At 40.5% G+C, this 22329-nt stretch overlaps 1 protein-coding gene across 4 annotated transcripts in view; it reads right to left on the bottom strand.

Annotated features, from left to right (window-relative positions):
- Positions 1-22329, bottom strand: part of CCSER1 (coiled-coil serine rich protein 1) — an 813931-nt gene that overhangs the window by 665940 nt on the left and 125662 nt on the right. The window lies entirely within an intron of this gene.

Raw genomic sequence — 22329 nt, 5'->3', positions numbered from 1 at the left:
TCAATCATCCCTCTAGAACAGGGGTGTTAAACTCGATTTCATTGAGGGCCGCATCAGGGTTGTGTTTGACCTTGGGGAGGGGGATTGTAGTGGGCATAGCCAGCTCACTGTCACTTGTGTCGAGGGCGCCTATGGTGATCTGAGCACTCTGCCAGAGAAAACAGGCTCCCGAGCTCCGTTTTCAGCTGCAACAGCCTCCTGCAACCCTCTCCCGAGTTCTGTTTTTGTTGGCAGAGGCACCATGAGCCAATCCTTCGCTGTTTCCAGGGCAGCCCTGGGGGCCAGATCTAAGTACCTCGTGGGCCAGATCTGGCCCCCGGGCCTTGAGTTTGATACCCCTGATCTAGAATGTCCTTCTTTTCTCTGCTGCCTGCCTGTTGAACTTGCTGTTGAACTTGCTGCTACACTGTTCATGGGATGGAGAATGAGGAATTGTCCTTGCTCAACCTACCTGTCTTTCATCCACTTCAGAGTGTCCTGTGACACAAGCACTCCCACACAATCAAAATCCCCTCTATCCTTTCTAATAAAGCAATTCACTTTACCAAATATTTACTCTCCTTCATGATCTCTTATTTCAACCTTGCCAAGTTCATTGCCAGTTAGAAATTCTAATAGTCTTATGTATTTATCTGAATAAGGAAATTATCCTGTTTGTCTTCAGATTAATCTTGCAATGCGATCTACCTAATACACATTTGAATGGAAATTAGTTTTTGCAGGACACTCCCACCTTGTGTTTACTTGCTCTGATTGTACAGTCGGACAGTGAAAAGTGTGATAAATCCATTACATCTAAATGTAAACAAACCTTGGTGTTTTCACAGAAAATGGATTAGGAACCCAATTCCACTCCAGATTTGATAGCGTGAACCTTAAATCAGTATGCACAGTGTGTTTCTACCAACCCAAAGTGAACATCTTAGAAGAGAATTGAATGAATGAACTGGAAGGGATCTTCGCGGTCTTCTAATCCAGCCCTCTGCTCAAGCTGGAGAACCTATACTATTTCAGATAAGTGACTGTCTTCTTAAAAACATTCAGAGATGGAGTGCCCACAATTTCTGGAGGCAAGCTGTTCCACTGGTTAATTGTCCACCATTCAGAAATTGTTCTGACCCAAACCTGGTTCCAAGAGAGTAAACACAAGACAAAGGTAACAGCACAACCTTTTACTGTTTCATTTACGAATCCTGTTTCTTCGCAGATAAAAGGCTGCTTCCAACTAATTAGCTCCGACAAGAAAGAGCCTTGCCAAGCTTTTGCAAGGCTGCCAAGAACAACAGATAAATTTCCTAAACAATAAATCAAAGAGTCTCCAAACACCAACTCAGATATTCTAACATCCACCAGGCTCAAGTATCAAACTTCTTTGTCTTCTGCAAAGAACTCAGCTGGCTTTTATCTTCTCAGGGAGGGGCCATTACCTTCCAGCCTTACTCCTGAGTCACCCGTGCTGCTGCAGCTGCTCTTTCCTTCGAGCAGCCCTGCGCGCACGTGCACTGGGCACAGGCTCCTCGGGGACCTCTTCATCACTGCTGCCAGCCTCCACAATCTCCGAAGGCAGCATTGCACTCCCTGATGGTCCTGGCCCCATCCCTGCATCACACGCAGGCCCCTCGTCTGAGTCCTCGCTCTCCAAGACCTCAGCCGGCGAACCACAACAGAAATCTTGTTCCTGTTCTCCAAGCCATCAATGTTCAATAGACGTTCGGCATGTGAGCTTTATAGAGATCATCATAATAGGCAAGTTACGAAGCAATGGACAGTCACAATGCAAGATTGAGGTGATTTTTAAGCATTGTCTGGCTTAGTAGCTATGCACACCTGCTCCTTAACAAGCCATAAATAGAATCAATCCAAAATCATTGCTGGGGGGAAAAAAACAGAATTACCTTGCTAAGTTCTGGAATCTCTTTATTTCCCACTAAAGAAATTAACATAATGTTAGAGCTTTTCACATTCTGGTTTGCCATCGTGATTACTCATTTTTATGGGATTTTTCTGTGTACTCTGCTTTGTCTCTTTTAAATATTCTCATTAAAAAATCTTAAGAGATAAACTAAGGTGAGATAGCCTACTTTCCAAGGTACTACACAACTAACTAGGGGTTTGAATTAATGCAGGATACCAAAACAATATTGACACGAAGCTGTTTCACTGACTGCCACAAGATTTCCCCAGTTGTACATCTGCCAATTCTAATATAACAATTACTCTGTGATTTTTTTTTTAATTCCACAAATTTCATTTTTATAACCTATATTGAAATCCCTATGCAATCTATGCTGTTTCAGAAAAGCATGGTTTCTCTGTATGCCTCAAGTTATTGCTTGGGATTTTTTGCATCTAAATAATTTTATACAATCACTATAACCCCGTGCTATCCATAGAGGAAGCACTGCTAATCCCCTGGAGACTATACAGGGGAAGGACAGCATAAAGGTAAGTCTAGGAAGAGAGGAGGACTCAAAAGCAGGAAGAGAGACAAGTTGCTGTTACAAAGCCCTTTAGTCCATATCCTTATTCAGTACCCACTGTATTGATTTTCCATTTAGTTCCCTGGTGACAGTCAATGAATGCTTTATTATTACGAAAATACAGAGACTTAAAATATGTCCAGACAATAATACAAGGCACAATAAAACAGGAAGTCACATAAAAGCAAGAGAAGATTACTCTGTACTCCAACTGTAAGATAATTACAATTTGGCTTGTTTCCTTCGTTATACAAGGCCGCATATTATAGATGTCACCATATCGCATTTTGCTACATTACAAGTAACAAGATGTTGTTTGTGATGGATTAAATAGTTTATAAAAACGGCAAATAAATAGATTGAATAGATCCCTATAAAACCAGGCTCACCTGGTTCAACACCTCCTAAATCAAGAAGAAATCTATGTTCCTCACGGTGATGAGTCCTAATAAATCTAATTTCCAGTAGAGCAGATGGAAGAATGTTAAGATGCCAGAAAGAAGTTTCTGCTATTGTGAGTGAATTACAATATATCTGTAGATAGCTAAACATTCAGGTTCATTCTTTAGACTCTAGCATTGTTACAGATGACATCTAACTAATTTTGTCATTTAAAGCCTGTTTAAGCAATACAGGTAGTCTTCAACAGTTCATTTAGTGACTATCTGAATTTACCATAGCACTGAAAAATTGACTTATGGTTGTTTTTCACACTGAGGACTGGTCACATGATCAAAATTCAGATGCTTGGCAACTGATTCATATTTATAATGGTCATTGTGTCCTGGGGTCATGAAGTAAGATTAGCAGGGAAGACTTTGCTCGTGACCGCAAAAATTGGTATGGTTCATAGAAGTAGCCTCCCCAAAAACTGTCGCAAAAGTGAAAGTCAGCTACTCCCCGCTCTCTATCTTTAGGCTTCAATACCAGAGGTGGTATTCAGCAGGTTCTGACCAGTTCTGGAGAACCGGTAGTGGAAATTTTGAGTAGTTTGGAGAACCGGCAAATAACACCTCTGACTGAAGATTTTACAGTAAACTTCCCCTGCCATGCCCACCAAGCCACGCCCACAGAACCGGTATTAAAAAAAATTTGAATCCCACCACTGAACGACACCCTAAACCAGGGGTGGGATTCAAATTTTTAACAACTGGTTCTATGAGTTGGCTTAGGTGGTGGGCATGGCTTGGTGGTCATGTTATTGGCTGGGTGTGGCCAACTCAATATCACTCACATCGAGGCACACATCTCCTCATGACTGTGGGTATGTTGCAACAGTTGTAAGTGTGAAAAATGGTCATAAGTCACTTTTTTCAGTGCCATTGTAACTTGTCACTCCACACAAGCAAAGTACCAGCAAAGGAGGGGGGAAAAACTCCAGAGAAGTTCCACAGGCAGGAAGTCTAGTCCTGCCAAGAATGTAATAAGAGTTAACGGAGAGGCAGTTTCTGTAAGCAACACCAGAATGTTTCCTTCCTGCCTTCCTTACAGGATTAGCCCAGTAATTTCTTCTAACAACTGGTTCTCCGAACTGCTTAGAATGTTAACAACCGGTTCTAGCGATTAGGTGTGAACTGGTAGAATCCCACCCCTGCCCTAAACTTTAACAGACACTCAAGAGAAAGGGATCAAATTTGGTATAGTAGGAGAAAACAGTGATTGAATCTAAAAGTGGGCTGGACTTGTCCTGGAACTGCTGTGGGAGAGCAGTTGGGCAGTGGACAGGAATACTATTGACTTAATTTCCCATCTCCTCCATGTCGATCTTTGGACCAAAAAATGTCTATGAAGCTCATCAACTAACATACACCAGTCCTACACAAAAAGGAAAACAGAAAACATAGAAGCCTCCTATGGTTAGTGTTGAAAAACCAGCTGGAAAAAAAAATCCAGGCTCCACCCTCCAAAATTAACCCCCCCACAATAATACATTTTAATTCATTCATTCATTGTTTTAAGAACTGATGATTTCCTTAAATCATAGGGCTAAAAGGGATTTTGGAGACTTGGATGAGCTTATTAAAGATTATTTTTATTCTCCTATCGTAATTTGCTCAGCTCCTCCAAGAACAGTAACATAGCAATAAATAACAACAACAAATACAACCTGAAAAATGGAAAGCTCCTGTTTTAGAATGCCCGTCTGATAGCTATTATCTTCTAAGATAGTCCACTGCAAAATTACACACAGGTTCCAAGTTTCAAAGTGCATCAGAATATATTTGTGTAGGAAAGTAGAGATTGTGAATGGAATCATTATACTATTAAAACTCTCCTGGTTATCTGTTTGTAACCTTCAACTGGGCAAAACGGTGCATTATCGCAAATAATTTTTGAATCAATGTAGTTCAAAAATGGGCTTTCTTAAAGAACATGCCCAAAATCCAGGATTCGTTATTCCTGTTGGATTGAAATTTAACAAAGTTGTGGCTGCTTTAACACTGCCACACTGCCACGCCACCACACTGTTCTGGTTACACGATCATAATGTCAAACACTCCCTGCCAACTTCCCACAAGGAAAACCATTGGGGGAAGCCAGCAGGAAATTGGAAGTCATTCCCACCCCCAATAATTTTTGCCCACTTGTGGTCATTCTGTTTCTCTGCTTAGGTCAGCAACTATCTCTGAAATGTTGATCCAACAGGGCACACAGATTGTGTTGTGCTGACTTAAGATGGTGTACTTATAGAAATTGGTGTGATTCATTTACATTCCAAACACAGAACGGTCATACTTCTGAGCCGCAATGGTGCAGTGGTTAGAGTGCAGTACTGAAGGTTACTTCTGCTGACTGACTGCAATTTGGCAGTTCAAATCTCATCAGGCTCAAGTTTGATTCATCCTTCCGAGGTGGGTAAAATTGTTAGGGGCAATAGGCTGGCTGTAAACCGCTTAAAGAGAGCTGTAAAGCCCCAAAAGTCTAAGTGCTATTGCTATTGCTATTGCTTTCCTTCCAGTTTTTCCCACAATAACTCAATGAAGCAGTTTGAGATCAGATTGTGCAATCTTTTGGCACCCTACACAGAGAACTTTATCAAGGGTCAGTTTTCTCCCGAGGCCAGAGCAACAAAATCCCTGAAAGCAATTTATTTTTTTGTCAAATTGAATGTCGATGGTAAAAACGTTGCAAAAAGAACTTTCAACACTTTTCGAAGAAAGAAATCACTGATAGGCAAATTGTGCAGATGGAGGCAGCTGCTATTCTGCTAGTGTTGGTTTTTTTTTTCACCATATGTACGATTGTGATGCTGAATTTTCTTCTATGTATGGCATTTATACAGTACCAATTCATTTTGCAATCCACTTGGGGCAGAAGGAGAATTACACATTCAATGAAATAAACAGAACTAATTTAAAAGTAACCTACAAATAACATTTCGTGAAATCTAAATCCCTGACCTGAAGAAACATAGGTACCAAATTGCTGATCTTCAGCAAAACTCATGAAAAAGCTATGGTCCTTTTTTTTCCAGAGCTGACTCTGCAGTTCAACTTACTCAAGAAACAATGGGCTCCTTTGGGCACACTTTTTTTTTCCCTAGCCACAATTATTTTTATGCATGCAGAACCAAAAGGCAGAATTACAGCCCCAAGGGGGAAAAGAAAGTGAAGCTCTTAACTTTTAGCTGATATTTCATCAGAATCACCATATAATGTCATAATTTATATAAACCTAACAATAGACTGGCTGAATCACAAGAGGTTTGTATTCCAGTATAGAGTTTGCTTCTCTCTGGACATACATACATTCACACACAATTAAAAAACAAAAAGGCTCATTGCATTGGTAAAATAGCTTGCATGAGAAAAAACTGTCTGGGGGAAAAAAAAAAGATAAATACACCCATAGAGGTGAATGCGTATGCCACTATTGAGTTGATAAACTCAATCTAAGAAGTAAAAGGAGGCTAGAGTAGTGCGGTGGCCTAAAGGTGGAGCTCTCGCCTCACAATCAAGAGGCTTGTGAGTTCGATCCTAGGTAGAGGTCATATTTCTCTCTCTGAGCACACTGAGAATATATTTGCTGAATATAACTCTGCACTGGAGACAGGAAGGGCTTCCGGCCAGGAAACACTCAGCTCCATTCAGTTGCCCAGATTCCACCCCGCAAGAGATTATAGGATTGTTAAAAGATGATGATGATGATAGTGAAAGGAACTGGACTAGTTAGCCCCAACCCCCGTGAGCAAGGGTCAGGGGGTTGGAGTAGAACAGCAGCCCCTAACCTTTTGGGCACCAGAGATCGGCTCCATGGAGAAAGATTTTTATGCGGACAGGAGGGGCGTGGTTTTGCATGCTGCCTGCATCCCACAGATGGGGGTTTGCTCGTTTGAATGGCCTGGTTGCTGGCATGATGCAGACCGATGCCAGTTCACAGACTGAGGGTTGGGGACCCTTGGACTGGAAGACCTTCAAGATTCCTTCCAACTCTGTTATTCTGGCTGAAAATACCCACCTTTTGAAAATCTCCGCGAGATTTTTATACCGAGAGATGCAAATAGAGGTGGTCCTCATTGAATGACCGCTCATTCAACAATTGTTCAAATTTGCAACACTGCTGAATAAGTGTGCCTTACAACCAGTCCTCAGAATTCCAGCTATTGCAGCTTTTCCATTGTCACATGATCACGTGATCACATGATCACAATCTAGGCCCTTGGGTGTCCCATTTGCACTTACAAAGTGACAGTGTTCTGCAAGGTCACCCTGTTATCTTCTTTGCCAGCGTTCAACGAACAGAGTCAATGTGGGCAGAAGGTTGCAAACGGTAACCATGTGAGCTCCTCGCTTAATGGCCCGGAGTGATTTGTTTAATGGCGGTAATTGGAAGTGCTATAATTTTCAAGACTAAGCAATCCAGTCACGTAACAACCATGTTGCTGAACAACCAGTTACAACCATGTTGCTGAACAACCGTAATTCCAGTCCCAATTGTCATCATTCACCTGCAATACATCCTTATGGCTTTCATGTTGTCAATAAGGTAAGATAACCTTTATTGTCATTTTTTCCCCCTGTAGGCACACATTAAAAATGAAATTCTGTTGCCTGCTCTCAAAATGTACACATACATAACACACATATAGATGTGCTATATATACATACATATGTATATGCCTACACCCTAACATATAAATAATAATCACTGTCCATCTTGAATACCTAGTGGAAAAATGAAAGTTTACAAGGTTGATACTATAGGGAACAAAACTGTGGCCGAATCTGGATGTTCTGCTACGGATACCACAAAGCCTCATCCCAGAAGGTAATAAGGAAAACAGGCTGTGAAAAGGATGTTTAGCGTCATGACAATTCTTTGGATCATGCTTAAGTGAAGCTTACATGCTATATCCTGGATAGAAGGGAGTGAACTGCCAATAATCAATAATCTAACTGTTTACAGCAGGGGTATCAAACTCAAGGCCCAGAGTGCTTAAATCTGGCCTGTGAGGACCGCCTGGAAATAGCAAAGGACTGGCCCGCGGTGCCTGTGGAAGACAAAACGGGCTTGCTTTTGGCCTGGATAGCTTCCTGCAGTACTCTGCTGCCCACAATGGGACATGGGGAAGCACCCACAGTCCCACTGTGGTCCATTTTTGGTCTGGATGGCCTCCTGTAGCACTCTGCCAACCAAAATGTTTTGATTTGGCTGGCAAAGTGCTGCAGGAAGCCGCCTAGGCCAAAAATGGGCCATGGGGGGCCCATGCACAGGAGCCCCATACCCTGTTTTCGCCGGCAGGGTGCTGCAGGAGGTGTCCATCCCGTCTCCCCACACCAGCCAGCCCCTACAATGCTGATCCATCCCTTGAAGAAATCCAGTTTGACACCCCTGGTTTACATTATTTATTTGCTAACTGTACTCTGCAGTATGTTGGCTTGACAGCCAATAAACACAGGTTCGTTGCCATATAGAATTCCAACTGAACACATGCTGAACTTCAGATTTAGCCAGACATCCTCCAAAATACTGCATTCTGTTCTGGATATTTAATATCAAGATGATATTCATAAATCTATGTGGTTGAGATCAAGTAAGTGGCATTTGAAGCACCTTTGATGGTTGCTATCATCAAGTAACTGAAGGACTCTCACACTGAAATAGTTTGATAGTACTTGAAAGGGTACATGCTTCTTAGAGAATTAAATTAATGAAGCGAAGTGGTCAAGGTTATCAGAAGCAAAATAAATATTTGCTGATAAGATTGTGTTTCTCAGGCTAAATTACATAATAAGGTTTCGGTGCCCAAGAAGGTAAGCAATATAGAGAATCCACATGCAAATGACAGGCAGAAGACTTCATTAGACAAAAGCATCTCTCCACCTTTAAAAATAAAGAGGGTGTTATTTTTTTCCTCATTTTTCACAGGCAGCAAAGCAGGGACCTGATGGTGAGGGAGGTGAAACTGTTGATCCCATGGTAGAAGCTCTACCCTTGATATATTTGGTGCATGTGCATGTACAAAACAGATTGGAACATCAGTTCTTTAATTAAAACTGCCATCTTGAATTTTCTCAGATTGAGGGGGAGGAGAAGAGTCACAGTAAGGTCATTGCTCATAGTCATTGGGAGTCAGTTTGGCCTAGTGATTTATGAATATCATCTTAATATTAAATCTGAAGTTCAGCATGCGTTCAGTTCGAACTTTATATAGCAATAGGTTTTAGACGCTTCACCATGCTCTCTAAGTCGTTTACAGAGTCAGCCTATTGTCCCCCAACAATCTGGGTCCTCATTTTACCGACCTCGGAAGGATGGAAGGCTGAGTCAAACTTGAGCTGGCGAGAATCGAACTGCTGAACAGCAGACAGCTGGCAGTCAGGAAAAGTAACCTGCAGTACTGCATTCTAACCACTGCACCACCACGGCTCATATGACAATAAACCTGTTTTTACTGGCTGTTAAGCCAACATACTGCAGAATACATATAAATGCCGTAAAAAGCTCCAAACTAGAAACTAGGAACAGTGAGTTCTAGTCCCACTTAGACATGAAAGCAATCTAGATGACCAGTTATTCTCTCTCAGTGCAACCCGCCTGACAGGATAGTTGCTGTGGGAAAAATAACTTCCATTTTGTAAAAATCCTTGATGCCAGCAGAGACTTAGATGATAATCTCTTTGGTAGCCCTAATGGAAAGTAATCCTAGTAGAAAGATTTTGTGCAATCAAACATCCTCATCATCATTTAACGACCCCATAATCTGTGATGACCCGTAGTCTCTCAATATATATTAAAGTCCGGTAAGGCCTTCAACTTAACTTCACTGTTTTATTAGGCACAGTTTAAAGTCACAAAAGTAAATAATGAGGCAAACAGAAAACCAAAACAAACTGCATTGATGAGAGTTCCAAAGCAAGCCAAGATAACTAATCATAAACTCCAAGAAAATAACCGAGAAAAGTCCATGGGAAGAACGCCAGCAAAGATAAACCTCTTTCAAGGTGAACACTAAACGGACTCCTGCAAATTCTAACTGTGCAGTTGTAAACTTATATACATAGCTCCCACCTGCAAGCCACAAGGAAGATCATGGTAATCTCCTCTTGGGTAGACCTCGCTTTTCCCTGATCCTCTCCTCCCTGCGTGACCTAGGATGGATAGGGGATGGGCCTGGGTCCTCCTCTGATTGCTCAGCCGGCCTCTGCCCTTCCCCAGGCTCCTCCACCACCTCTGGAGCCAGACTCCCACTCCCTGTTGGCTGTTCCTCCTCTTCCTCAGAGTCAGACTCCACCAGGGGCATGACATAATCCCTGGTGTGGTGGAATGTGGCAACTGAATGGAACTAGCAGAGTGTTTTAATGGCTGGATGCCCTTCCTGTCAGTCGTCAATGTGGAATTTCTCAGTGTGGCCAGAGAAAGAGAAATATCTGTTTTTACCCAGGATCGAACTCACAGCCTTTTGATTGTGAGGCGAGAGCTGCACCTCTAGACCACTGCACCACTCCAAAATACATTGTGCAATAATGCATAGGATAAATGTTTATGGAGATTCTCAGGCATCCAGGTCATGTTTGTCCCAAAGGTGCTTTTTTGAAGAGGCAACTGGACTTTCTGTTTTTTCTTTGGAGACATTTCACTTCTTACTGGTCAGAGCTGAAGAAGCTTCTTGGATGAGAAGCAAAACGTCTTTAAGGAAAAAACAGAAAGTCCAGCTGCCTCTGGAAAAAAAACACCTTTGGGACAATGCATGTCTGGTCAACATCTTGTGGACATCTGCTGGCAGTTTTCCATTCAAACAACAACTACTTGATTTTTGTTCTGTGCTTTTTTCTAGGTAAGAGAACCTGACTAAGTGGGATTACCTGTTCTAGTCCGTGAGGCAGGTAGCAAGTCAACCCATGTGGAGAGTCCAATAAAAATTATCCTAATGTCAGATGCAAGGAACCAGAAACGACACAAGGAGCTGATAAGAGTGGTATATTTGTTCCTTCTGGGATCCTGACAGGAATCTCACCAGACTAATGTACTCACTACAGAACTACTACATAAATACTACAAACTTTCAGGGAGACTATCTGCTCTGGAAGCCATATTAGCTTCTACGCTGCCATATTCTTGAGTTTGGGAAGTTGGGAGGGGGGATTTCACGGAGCAAATATGGTTAGACATAATAGCATTCTTCTTTAACGTTAAGGTCATGTTCTTCCTGAAAATGTTTGAGGAGTGGTTGAAGGGATGTCTCAAGTTGAAACGGATGGTGATTGGGGCATGTGATAGAATGATGGGGTGGATTTGTAATTTTTACTTATTGGAGGAAAACCCGGAACTTTTCAGATTCGGGTTTTCCCAGGTGTGCCAGTATACCTACTCTAATAAAAGGAAAGTTTTTGAAAATGCCTGTCTCGAAGTTTTTAATTGGAGTTGGGTTTTTCTGGAATCCTAACAGAGACTTTCCTTTCAGCAGCTTCCACATTATCAGTGAATCAAAGCTGGCCTGCCTTTTCATTTGTCCCACATCTCTGGTCTAGATTACACCACACCCATGCTTATTAAAATGCAATTAAGGACATAGTTACTGTCTTAGTTTTAAACATTATCAAGTATTTCAATAATAGTAGTATTGTCTCTATCGCTATCTCTATCTCTATCTATATAGAATTTCATGTTTCCTAGTCTTGAAAAGTCCAAGAAACATTGGTTGGGTGAATTTTGAATACAATGTTTTTATTGTTATAATAAAGATATTTTGCAGATAGAACTGCTCCTACAGTTTTAAAAAAAAAAGGCCATGTTACCTTTGTTTCATTTGCTTTATTTTTGTTTTAAGTGAATGTTTTTTTTTTTAAAAAAAAGTCAAAAAGCTTTTTTCTTCTTCTTCTTTATAATAGCAGACAAAAGCCAACAGAGTGGGTTAAAGATTCTAAATTTTATTACCACTATTGTTCTTACCGGTTTCAGCAATTCCTACACATTATTTAAGTAACGGATCTGATCTCCAAGCCACTCTCTTTTTTAAAAAAAAAAAAAAAACTGGATAAAGAGACAAAATCGTGGCTTAACTGCATTTTTTGATTCATTAATTTCTCTGTCAGTGTTTCAAAAGTACTCTTAATTGTGTGTGGGTTTTGTGTCTAAGAAAGCCGGGCTGATTTTTCATCAGGCCCATTGTGGGTGATAATTTTGAAAACACCTAAAGAGAAAAAATTAATGAGCATTTTTGTCTTTTCAAAAGTACATTTAATTGGCAAGTATGATTAACAAAGGATTATATGCTGAAAGACCGTGAGAGCTAAGCCTGAACGCAACATGACATTGAATTAATGCAAATCAATAAGAAACTAAAGTAGACAAAATACTTTGTGTCCCTTCCCCCAGTGAACCACTAGCAATTTTTAGATGACATTTACAGAAAATCAGTATTCTTTTGAATAACTGTACGAGAATAGAAAAATAATTAAACTTAAAAATCAATGTTAACAATATCAAAGTAGGCTAAGGTAAGGTATCTCTGAACTCTTCTCTGTGGTCACTTTAAGACACATCCCACAACCATTATAGTCTACACCAGGGCTGTCAAATTCAAGACCCGCGGGCTGGATCTGGTCCATGAGGTGCTTAGACCTGGCCTGGGGGACCATCCTGTAAATTGTGAAGGACCGGCCCACAGTGCCTCTGCAAGTGAAAATAGAGCTTTGTTTGTACTGGCAAAGGGCAGTGGTGGGATTAAAAAAAAACTTACTACCAGTTCTGTGGGCGTAGCTTGGTGGGTGTGGCAGGGGGAGGATACTGCAAAATCCCCATTCCCTCCCCACCCCACTAACCTGCTTTCCAGCTCCGTTCTCCTGTGCATGGCAACAAAAGAAGACCCAGCCGATCAGCTGGGACTCGGGAGGCAAAGAATAGATGGGGGCGGGGCCAGTCAGAGGTGGGATTTGCCAGTTCTCTGAACTATTCAATGAATACCACCTCTGGCAGAGGGCTGCAGGAGGATCCCCCCAATCCCACCCAGGCCACCACAGGTACACCCGCCATGAGTGATGTTGAGCTGGCCATGCCCACCCTGGCCATATCCTCCCGGCCCCCCGAGGTCAAACACAACCCTGATGCGGCCCTCAATGAAATCGAGTTTGACACTCCTGGTCTACACTTTGCGCATTTTGTCAGCATGGTTCTAAGGTTGGTTTGAGGGCCCACCTATTTGGTTTCCAGATGGGCTAGAAAGAAAAAACAGACCCAGGAATTTTTTTGTTCTTAGCTATTTTATAAATATTGAACATTAATAAATGTACGCAAACAACAATTCCAGAAAGCAAATCATTAAAGCTTGCAGCTGTAGTTATCAAAGCAGAGTTGCCACCAGCTTGCTCCTTCCCCTTCCCTCTCCTTAGTTAGAAACTTCAAACATTTGCAAACACAGTATAGCTCTGTTCTAGCCTGACTTCCACATGATGGAGCAAAAGATAGTCCGATTACTCAAATAATCCTAGTTCAAAAAGCAGCACAACGATCTTAAAGCAGGATCGATAGATAAGAACAAGATCAAGGTCAGTCCTAGTTTCAGGTAAGGAATGCCAGTATCCATAAGCAAAGAACTGTCAAGCTTTAGCAAAGGTCAAGTTATCCAAATATCATAAGAGGGAATGAGTTCAAAGCAGAAAACACTGTATATCAGATTGTCAAAGACACTGTTTTGTCTTGATTGCACTTGAATATAAAACATTAAATTTAAAGAAAGAGGAAAAGGAACTAAATATGAACTCAAGCAGCAAGTCCTTTGTTTGCCCATTTCTCCTTCTTTAGGCTAACTCAAAACCAAGCCAAAATACAAACAAAGAAAACTTTTTTCCCCATAGAAATACCTAGAAGGTAGAAAGATATATTAATCCCCACAATGGAAGAATGGATGGAGCTTGCAGAGATAGCCAAATTAGCTGCTTTAATCAAAGAAAATAATAGTTTCTAGTTTTGTTTCAATTTGGAAACTGCTTCTATACTTTGTGTTGGATATAGTAAACAACGAAAGTTTGACTTTGGGATTTGTTGGTAAGTTTGTCACTATAGAAATGTTTACTAAGCTCATAAAAGTAAAAAGTTGAGACTGTACCTTACTATTTTTATTCTTCTGCCCTTTAAAAAGTTGGAAGTTAACTCTTTTTTCTTCTTTTTCCCATTTCCCCAGTTTTCTTTCATCCTTTTCCCTCTCCCAATTCCCTACTAAGTTTATTTTCATTTGTATGTTACATTATGAAATTCAATTAAAATGTATATGTTTTTAAAAGAAATAGCTGGAAGGAACTACAATTTCATAAAAAGATTACAGGCATAATATTTTTACCTCCTGCTTATATCACATTTCCATTCAGGTGTTATTTTTTTTCCCTATTAAAATGCTTGCTTGGATATTATTGCCCCACTAGATGGAGCTGTGGTTTTAGTTTCTTTCATGAAAATCGAAATTGGGCATTTTTCTTTGGAATTTAAGATTAGAATGCAACTTTAGCAAATAGACTTCACAGTTAGGTTAAAATCCACAAGTCAGTGAACATATATTTTCTTTCCTCCTCTTCCTATTTATCCTGACAACAACAGCCCTGTGAGGTGAGTTGGGCGTAAAAGAATAATTGGCCCAAAATCACCCAGTTGACTGTGATGTTCAGTTGGCTGGAGTCTTTACTAGGATCTTCAGTCGGTCTTTATCCCAGTCCACTATTCCATCTTGTTTGAAGGCTTCCACCATTGTTCCGCTGCCAAAGAAGTTCCCCAACCAATAACCTCAACGATTACAGACCAGTGGCACTCACTCCTATCATCATGAAGTGCTTTGAGAAATTGGTCTGCCGGCACATCATTTCTGGTCTTCCGCATACATTTGATAAACACCAGTTTGCATACAGAAGGTGTGCATAAGCAGCGCACAATCATGCCTACCGTCCCTGTCCTATTGTCCCCAATTATTAGTTCTTATTTATATTCTTATGTTTATTCTTGTTTCTGTTATATTGTAAGCTTTTGGCAAATAAAATAAAATAAATATACAGAGGACTCTACAGCCATCACTCTTCACACTGCTCTGACTCATCTAGAACAGGGGGGGGGGCTATGTGAGGATGCTTTTCGTAGATTTTAGTTTTTCATTTAACACAATTCTTCAACATAGACAAGTGTCTAAACTTCTGGACCTTGGCCTTTCTTATTCAATCTGCCTTTGGATTATGGATTTCCTGTCTGGCCACTCACAGAGGGTCAGATTAGGTAATCATATCTCTTCAGCCCTAATTCTTAACACTGGTACACCACAGGGTTGCGTGTTGAGTCCCTTATTCTATACTCTTTATGTGCATGACTGCATTCCCACTCATACTAGTAATACTATTACTAAATTTGCAAATGATACAACAGTGATAGGACGCATTTCCGGGGGAGATAAGTCTGACTACCAAGATGAGGTGGACCAGTTGCTTTCATGGTGTGGAGACAATAACTTGGTCCTCAACACCAATAAGACCAAGGACCTTATAGTGGATTATAGAAGGAACAGATCAGACATCCAGCCCTTGCTTATCAATGGAGACTGAGTGGAGCAAGTGGCCAGTTTTAAGTTTCTGGGTGTTATCATAAAAGAGGACCTGACCTGGGATGCTCACATTGCAGCACTGGTCAAAAGGGCCCAGCAGAGACTATACTACCTGAGACTTCTCAGAAAACAATTGAATGAAAAACTGCTGGTGACCTTCTACCACTGCACCATAGAGAGTATTTTAACTTACTGCACCTCTGTATGGTTTGCCAATTGCACAGTGGCAGATAGCAAAGCACTCTAGAGGGTTAACGTCATTGCCCAGAAGATCATTGGTTGCCCTCTCCCCTCTTTGGTAGAGCTTTATAGCTCCTGCTGCCTTAAGAAAATTCAAAACATTCTCAAAGATCCACCTCATCCTGGGAACCCTTTTTTTGAACTATTATCATCTGGCAGATGGTACAGGACAATAAAAACAAGGACAAATAGGCTGAAAAACAGCTTCAATCCCAGGGCAGTACTCTTTTAAATTCTACTATATAGTGCGGTGTTGGGGGTTTTCGGTTCAATATGTGGAGTGTAAAGAATGTGTGTTTGTGTTTATTTTCATGGTCATGATTTGCACCGAAGATGGTGTTTGATTTCGTTGTATGAGGTGCAATGACAATACAGTAAAATAAAGTAAACTAAACTAGAATTCAGTCTCCTGGTTTCTAGGCCAGCACCTTAACTGTTAGAGCAAACTGGCTCTATTGTTGAATAATGAATATTGAAGTTCATACTCTTATAAATCCATTGGGATATCATTAAAATACTTATAGAGTATCTCACTCGTAATGAACCATATTTCATATAATGGTTTTTCTGTCTGTCTATCTATCATCTATTTATAAAATAAAATGTATTAGCTGCCCATCTTAACAAAGGTTAACTCTAGCTCTGGGTCAATTATAATTGTGCTTATGATCTATCTATCTATATAGCATTCAGCTTTGTTCGGGTATTTTCCCATGTCATTATAGTTGTGCTTTTAAAGTTGTAGCAACGTTTTGGCAGAATCTCATCTGCCATCATCAGGCTTGTGTATTGTGTTCGTCTGTGAGTCAGACTTTCACAGCCGTTTCAGTTTTAAATTTGGGGCTAGCCGTCCATTTCCTCGGAGCCAAGCTGCACTAAAAGCCTCCAATACAGGAACACAATGTTGCCAGCCAATCAAGACAAAAAAAGCCACAAAACAGACAGAAGATATTAGAAACACCAATCAAGCAGAACACAGCAAATTCCAAGACCAATAAACACAGACCAAGACTCCCAACCAATCAGGATGAAGAAAAAACCATTCTGGTACAGCAATAGGCTAGCCCCAAATTTAAAACTGAAACGGCTGTGAAAGTCTGACTCACAGATGAACACAATACAGAAGACTGATGATGGCAGATGAGATTCTGCTGAAATGTTGCTACAACTTTAAAAGCACAACTACAATGACGTGGGAAAATACCCGAACAAAGCTGAATACCATACATGTAAGTACCCACGAAAACTTAAGAATACATACATACATACATACATACATACATACATACATACATAAAATGATTGTAAGCAACACACACACACACACACACACACACACACACACAAGTTAATCTCACAGGGTGTTTTATCAGGATGAGTTCCTGCAGAGAAATACAACAGGATGAAAGAAAATAATAATAGAACTGCAAGCAGCAATTGAAAATGGTTTAAATTCTGGCAGTTAAAGAAAATTAAATTCAGCTGAAGGAAAACGTGAATAGAAGGGAATCTTAACACTTGGCTGTGTGCTGGAAACAGTGTGTGCTGAACCCCTGTGAATGCCCTTGAGTTTGGATGTGGGTACTCCAAGATTCTAATGGTATAGAATTAATACTTCCATATTTCACATTCTTTATAATTTGACTGCAAATTGCTTTACTTTGAAAAAGAATGCACATGTTGCCACCTGAACCAGACTGAATGACATTCAGGATGTGATGTTCACAGACCCTGAAGGATGCTATTCTGCTGAAGGAATAAGAGAAAGGAGAGGGTTGAAGTGGTCAAGGAGAGAAAGAAAGACAATTACACTCTTTAATCTGGGAACTCTTCTTGTTTCATGGACACAATTTTATCTTTCACAGTTAGGGATCTGAATTCATTCTGCACACGTCAATGAATCTAGTATGAGGGGTACTTCTAGCTAGCAGAGTTCAGCAAAGGTGAATTATATAATGGCCACTTTTAATACTCCAGTTCTAATTTGTCAGATTGATATATTAGCTTTCCTCTGACTAAAACAGACAGGTGGCCAAGATTTCCTTGCAGACTGTCTTAGAAACGGCAGCAGTTTTGAGGGGTCTTTGGAAGTTTAAATAAAGTAAGATGGAAGTTCTAACAACCATAATGACAACAAATGTTAAATGTTATGTTTAAGAATGATCGCATATCAAGACAGCAATCTTATATGTATTCACTCAATAATATATTGACTCAACAATATTCTGGCCACTATGATTACTCAGATGTATAAATTACAAGTCACATTACAAGTTTCTCGTTAGAAAAATATGCAAGCCAATGCTTAGCTTCAAATACTGTTTCTTCCCTGCAGATCAAAATGCAGTTACTTGCTTATCTGATTGGTTAAAAACTTCAGCCTCTTAAATCAAAATTTTCTGAGTTATTAACTAATTATATTGTGAACAATCTACAGACTCTTATATACAATTAAAAGATTTTACCAATGAAAATCATCCTCTTGTGGTGTTCATTAAAAGCCCTTCATGGCACGGGTTCTGGGCTACTTGACACAAGGCTGAAGATGACGAATGAGACTTCGTCGAAACGTCGCCAAGTTACTTCCAATTTTATGCGGGAGAAAACCCGAATAACCATATATGTGTGTGTGTGTGTGTGTGTGTGTGTGTGTGTGTGTGTGTGTGTCTGTGTGTGTGTGTCTGTGTCTGTGTCTGTGTGTCTGTTTGTGTGTGTGTTTTCTTAAGTTTTCACGGGTACTTACATGTATGGTATTCAGCTTTGTTCGGGTATTTTCCCACGTTGCTACAACTTTAAAAGCACAACTATAATGATGTGGGAAAATACCCGAACAAAGCTGAATACCATACATGTAAGTACCCGCGAAAACTTAAGAAAGAAAGAAAGAAAGAAAGAAAGAAAGAAAGAAAGAAAGAAAGAAAGAAAGAAAGATATTCTCAATAATTAATTAAAATTTCTATATCCATAGCATTCTTTATCAACCTGTGCAGTCTACTAGGATAACTCAAATGGCACATAAATATTTGTAGTGTAAAACTCGGAGGAATGAAGGGACAAATTGCCTGGTTGCAGGAATTGGGTATGTCTAATCTAGAGAAAAGAAGGACTACAGGCAGTATTTCAATATTTGAGGGGCTGCCACGAAGAAGAGGGAGTTAACCAGGGATGGGATTCAAATTTTTAACAACTGGTTCTGTGGGCGTAGCTTAGGTGATGGGCGTGGCTTGGTGGTCATGTGACTGGGTGGACCTGGCTTAGTGGTCATGTTATTGGCTGGGCGTGGCCAACTCAATATCACTCACATCAAGGCACGCATCTCCTCACCTGGCCTCTTGTGACTGTAGGGATGCTGCAACAGTCGTAAGTGTGAAAAATTATCATAAGTCACTTTTTTCAGTGCCATTGTAACTTTGAACGGTCACTCCACACAAGCAAAGTACCAGCAAAGGAGGGGGAAAAAAAACTCCATAGAAGTTCCTGAGACAGGAAGTCTAGTCCTGCCCAGAATGTAATAAGGGTTAACGGAGAGGCAGTTTCTGTAAGCAACACCAGAATGTTTCCTTCCTGCCTTCCTTACAGGATTAGGCCAGTAATTTCTTCTAACAACTGGTTCTCCGAACTGCTTAGAATGTTAACAACTGGTTCTAGTGAATAGGTGCGAACTGGTAGAATCCCACCCCTAGAGTTAAGCTATTCTCCAAAAGGCAGAGACAAGAAACAATGGATGGAAACTAATCAAGGGCAGAAGCAACCTAGACCTAAGGGGAAATTTCCTAACAGTGAGAACAATTAACCAGAAGAATAGGTTGCACCTTCAGAAGTTGTGGGTGCTCCAACACTGGAAGCTTTTAAGAAGAGACTGGACAGCCACTTGTCTGGAAATGCATAGGGTCTCCTGCCCAAGCAGAGGGTTGGATTAGAAGACCTCAAAGGTTCCTTCCAGCTTGGTTACATAAATCCTTACAATCTAAATCAGTGGTCCCCAACCTTTCTGGCTTTGTGGACTGGAAGCAGCAGTGGCAAGGGGGGTGGAGGAGATGGTTTTGCACAAGCACTTGTGCAAGTGGACCTGTGTGTGCAAGCATGCTTGCCCACTGCTTATGCAACCCGGTTCTCAACGGGCTAAGGTTCAGTATCAGGCTGCTTTCGGGGATTGGGGGGGGGGGACTGTTCTAAATGACAAGAATTTTGTAAACCAAGATTTTCATTGGTTTTGGAGAGGAGAGGTTGCATTTTTGAGTCTATCATCTTCACCTCTACAACTGTCTGGTTTGGCTCTGCAACCCAATAAGACAGACACAGATTTCAGAGGATAATTAGGACTGCAGAAAAAATAATTACTACCAACCTGCCTTCCATCGAGGAGCTGTATACTGCACGAGTCAAAAAGTGGGCTGTGAAAATATTTACAGACCCCTCACATCCCGGACATAAACTGTTTCAACTCCTTCCCTCAAAACGACGCTATAGTGCACTGCACACTGGAACAACTAGATACAAGGACAGTTTTTTCCCGAAAGCCATCACTCTGCGAAGCAAATATTTCCCTCAACACAGTTCAACTATTACGAAGTCTGCACTACTATTACTGTTAATCTTCTCATCACTCCTTCTCATCACCCCTATGACTATCATTTAGTGTTGGACCTGATGATTCTTGACTCTTGATGAATGTATCTTTTCTTTTTAAGTATACTGAGAGTATTTGCACCAAGAGAAATTCCTTGTGTGTCCAACCACACTTGGCCAATAAAGTATTCTATTCTATTCTATTCTATTCTATTCTATTCTATTCTATTCTATTCTATTCTATTCTATTTCATTCCATATTTTCTATTTTATTCTATTCTATTTTATAGCTTTGGTAAGAGCACCGAGGCTTCACTCATGAACTTTATTTCTACTTTAAAGAAAGAAGCAAACAAATAACACAGTTGAAACCATCATGAGCACCATCATTCAGTGATTTGCTACAGAAAGTACAACAATTTGATATGAAGGCTTGGGAAACTATATGTTATGTACTAGGGCATAAAATACATTAAACTATTTCCCAGAATTGCATTTGAGGTACGACAAAATCCATTTCGGGCACACAAAAATACTGAAGATTTTATAGGAACAATAAAGGTGTGGGGGGGGGACAACACTTATATCAAGTCTCATCAATGTTTAATGAATTATTCCCCTTGCACTGGATGCTCTGTATATATAGCACATCTCAAACTTGGTTTGAGCAAGACTTTTTATGGCTAAATGGATTAAGACAGCCACTTCAATTCATCCTTATGCAATAGTATCACATAAAGAAGATTCCGCTTCTCCTCCTGAGATTGCATTTTAAATGTATTAGCCCTCAACCAAACTCAATTTCATTCAACAATATTGTTTTTTTCGTTTTAAAGAATGCAAACTAATTGTTCCATGTCCTTATTAATCTACTATAAAGAAGATTTGTTTCTCCTAGCAAAAGCATTCATCAGGAGAAATTGCACTTTTGACACAATATATCTATAGTAAAACAGATTTTTAAAAATGTTGCTGCAATTCAGAACATAACACAGACCCATTTTCTCTTCTGATCTATTCAAAACACAATTAAAACTGAACTAGATTTATTAGATCTGTTTCATTACTCCTTCTCTCTCGGAAACGCAAATGGAAGAGTACTACAAATGAAAATTCTCAAAACAATTTTGCTATGTTCCCCCACAGTTCACGTTTTGTATGCAATAAACCAGTGATGGCTAACCTTTCCTGCACCAAGTGCCGAAATTGAGGTGCACATGCACAAAAGGGAGCGCCGGAAACCAGAAGAGCAGCTCCCCAGCATGCACGCACAGGAGCGCTGGAAATCAGAAGAACAGCTGCCCAGCATACATGAGTGCTCCGAGAAGCTGAACTTATGGTTTCCAGTGAGCACATGCATGCTGGCCACCTGGCCTTCCAGTTTCTGGCATGCATGTGTGCATAAAGACCAGCTGGCCAGCGAACATGTGCCTGGTGAAAACCTGAGGCTCAGCTTCCCCAAGCGCACATGTGCACAAGGGATCTGCTTTTTCAGTTTGCTCTTGTGCAAGCAAAGACCAGCTGGCCAGCATGCATCCATGCGCTGGAACCCAGAAGAACAATGGGTGATGGCTGGCATGCCCAGAGATATGACTCTCCGAATTCCAGCATGTGTGCCATAGGTTCACCATCACAGCAATAAGCAAACTATGTTACAAAGAAATGTTGGGATTCCTTTTTTTCCAATGACCTTGAGCAACGGCCTAAGTTCTAAATATAATAATATATTTAATATAATATAAGAATGACCATGTTTAGACCAATTTCTGATTCATGTCACTCTGGCATATGCAAAATGAGAGCAGGACATCGGCAAAAGCAATCAAAAATTTAGCGGATAAACAAGGACGTGACATGTGAGTTTTCCCTGAATAAATATATATATAAGAAAGTGAGTGTTTAGATTAAGCCTCCAATCATGCAATCAATTCTTGAAAAAGGTATTCCCATGTGTCCAGGAAAAAAATTAAAAGACAGTTTAATTAGCACATTTTTCATTGCATTTTTAAAGCCCAATAATTT

Source organism: Notechis scutatus, chromosome 4 (genome assembly GCF_049901735.1).
Source record: "Notechis scutatus isolate UNSWTSFEM ecotype Mainland chromosome 4, rNotScu1.2, whole genome shotgun sequence".
NCBI classification, from domain to species: domain Eukaryota; kingdom Metazoa; phylum Chordata; class Lepidosauria; order Squamata; family Elapidae; genus Notechis; species Notechis scutatus.
This window is presented reverse-complemented; position numbering and strand designations above follow the sequence as displayed.